The sequence below is a fragment of the Arachis ipaensis genome, chromosome B7 (assembly GCF_059453495.1).
Source record: "Arachis ipaensis isolate K30076 ecotype BB chromosome B7, ASM5945349v1, whole genome shotgun sequence".
NCBI lineage: Eukaryota > Viridiplantae > Streptophyta > Magnoliopsida > Fabales > Fabaceae > Arachis > Arachis ipaensis.
In genome coordinates this window covers 35,872,530-35,875,537 of record NC_142442.1, presented here as the reverse complement: position 1 = coordinate 35,875,537, position 3,008 = coordinate 35,872,530, and the positions used below count along the sequence as shown (strand labels likewise).

Genomic DNA, 3,008 nt, shown 5'->3' with positions numbered 1-3,008 from the left:
CGCGCTTGCTAATATTCGATCCTGAAATTGAAAGAACAATTTCACGAATAAGACGAGAACAGCGTAGGTTAGCCCGCTCTGAGGGCGAATCTGAAAGTGAATTTGAGGAAGAAACCAGCCCCCGTTCTACTGATTCGGTTGTTTTATGTGCAGAAAACATGGCAGCTAGAAGAGTTACCATTCAGGAGGAAGGAGCTCCTGATTTTACAATGCAACCGTTTCAAGCGCATCATCCAGTGGTAGCGACGGATTTTGAAATAAAGACCGCACTGCTAAATTTGATGCCCAAGTTTCATGGCCTACCTGCTCAAGATATCAAGCACTTGAGAGATTTTCAGGCATCCTGTTCTACTGTCAGGCGTGATGGCACTGATGAAACTTCAATTTTGCTGAAAGCTTTTCCGTTCTCTCTTGAGGGAAAAGCAAGAGAGTGGTACTACACTCAACCTCTAGCAAATGTATCCAACTGGGATACACTCAGAAAGGAGTTTCTGGAGAAATTCTTTCCATCTGAAGTTACTGATAAACTCAGGAAGGATATCTCTACAATTGTTCAGGACGACAATGAGACTCTCTTTGAATACTGGGAGCGCTTCAATAATCTTCTGGAAGCATGCCCCCACCACATGATTGACAAGATCGTGCTACTCAGCTATATCACACAAGGTATGAGACCCCAAGATAAGACCACATTGGAAAGTGCCAGCAATGGGTCTATGAAGAAGTACAAGACCACTGATGAAGCTTGGCATTTGATCAGTGATCTAGCTGAATCTACTCGGAACCACAGACAGAAGCAAGGCCGTTCAAAAGCCGTTGTAGAAGTATCTTCTGGCATAGAGACTGCTGCTCTAAATCGAAGCATCTGTGAGATGACCAACCTGCTGAAGCAAATGCAGTTGAATCAACAAGCTCAGCAAACTCAACCGCAGCAAAACCAACAACTAGTTCCACAAAGAATTTGCGGAATTTGTGCTGATTACAGCCATTACACTGATGAATGCCCGCAGCTCCAACAAGAAGACAACATGGAGGCATCCACTCACAACTTCTATGACCGCCCCAACCAAGGGTACAATCAAAGTGGAAATAATAACCATGGATGGCAGGACAATTCAAACCAGAATTGGAGAGACAACAATAATAGGGGAGGCAGAGATAACTAGGGAAATCAGAGGTGGAATAATAACAACAACAGGCAGCAAAATCAACCTTACCGAGCACCTCACCTGAGGCAAAACCAAGGACCACCGAACAATCAGCAGCAAACCTCTCAATTTACTCATTCTTCTGTATCTTCTAATGAAGATTTATTACAAGCTTTTGAGAAAAGACAACTGGCCATGGAAAATACCATCGTGAACAGTATTAACGCCAGTCTGAATGGTTTCACCTCTACTCTGCAAGCTCTTATGACACAACTTGGTTCAGCACAAAATTCCAGTAACCAACCTTCAAGCACCACTGGAATTCCCTCTCAACCATTACCCAATCCAAAGGGAGGCATTAATGCCATCACCCTGAGGTCCGGAACCACACTGCAGGAGAAGAATCAGGAGGAACCAAGCTCACTAGAATACGCCTCAGCTGAAGAGGTGGTAGAAATCGAAGATGTTGAAGAGGAAGAGGATATACCGGACATAGCTGAAGAAGAGATAGCTCAACCACAGGAAGAAGCACCAAAAGGCGCAGGCACCACAGAAAACACTACTCCCATTCCATTCCCACAACTTGCAAGGAAGCCCAGGAAGCAGCTGGAACCTGATCCTAAAATGGTAGAAATATTCAAAAAGGTTGAGGTAACTGTTCCCCTTTTTGATGTTATTCAGCAGGTACCTAAATATGCAAAGTTTCTAAAGGACTTATGTATCCATAAAAACAAAATTAATGAATTAGAAACTATTCCTTTAGGTAGTTCTATATCTGCTTTAATGGGAGGATTACCTGAAAAATGTAGTGATCCAGGTCCTTGCATAGTTAGTTGTACTATTGGTGGTGTAGTAATTTATGATTGCATGTGTGATTTAGGAGCATGTGTCAGTATAATGCCTTTGTCTATATATGATGTTTTAAGGCTCCCTCCCTTAAAAAGGTCGGCAGCTCGTTTTGTGTTAGTAGATAAAAGCATTATTACAGTGGCTGGAGTTGCTGAAGATGTTTTGGTGAACATTAAAGGGCTCACATTTTCCACTGATTTTTATATCTTGGAGATGCCCCATAATGATTCAGATAAGCCATCATCAATCCTACTTGGAAGACCATTCCTGAAGACATCAAAATTCAAATTCGATGCTTTTTCAGGAACATACTCCTTTGAAATAGATGGCCGCATAGTAATCTTCAATCTGAATGGAGTCATTGACAACCCCCCAGAAGATCGTTCTATCTTTCAGTGTGATGTCATAAACGAGAGTGTGGCTGAAGTTCAAAAAGAAGAGTTTGAAGAGAGGCACACTGGACAAGATCCAAGTGTGGGGACCCTCTTAACTGACAATGAGGACACTTCGCCATTTTTGCAAGCCCCAGATAATCCAGAGCCTGCCCATGATCAAAAGTTAGAATTGAAACCTCTCCCTCCACATCTCAAATATGCTTATCTTGAGGATGAGCAGAAGCTTCCGGTTATTATTGCAAGAGAACTGACTTCTCAACAAGAAGAGCAGTTACTTGATGTACTGAGGAAGCATAAGAAGGCAATTGGGTGGAGTTTGGCAGACATAGTGGGAATCAACCCTCAAGTATGCGAGCACAGAATATTTTTAGAAGAGGGAGCAAGACCTGTCCGTCAACCACAAAGAAGGTTGAATCCCACCATCTTGAAAGTTGTCAAAAAGGAAGTGACCAGACTATTGGAAGCAGGTATCATATATCCCATTTCAGACAGTGAATGGGTAAGCCCAGTACAAGTTGTGCCCAAGAAGTCCGGAGTCACTACCGTGAAGAATGAGCATGGAGAGCTCATAGCAACTAGAGTTCAGAATGCTTGGAGAGTCTGCATTGATTACAGG

General features: G+C 42.9%; 1 non-coding gene across 1 annotated transcript; it reads right to left on the bottom strand.

Moving 5' to 3' along the window:
* Positions 1–524: 524 nt before the first annotated feature.
* On the bottom strand, positions 525–632 carry LOC148550834 (small nucleolar RNA R71). Its single transcript, XR_015893129.1, has one exon. It is a non-coding gene; the product is annotated as a small nucleolar RNA R71 (small nucleolar RNA).
* Positions 633–3,008: the final 2,376 nt, after the last annotated feature.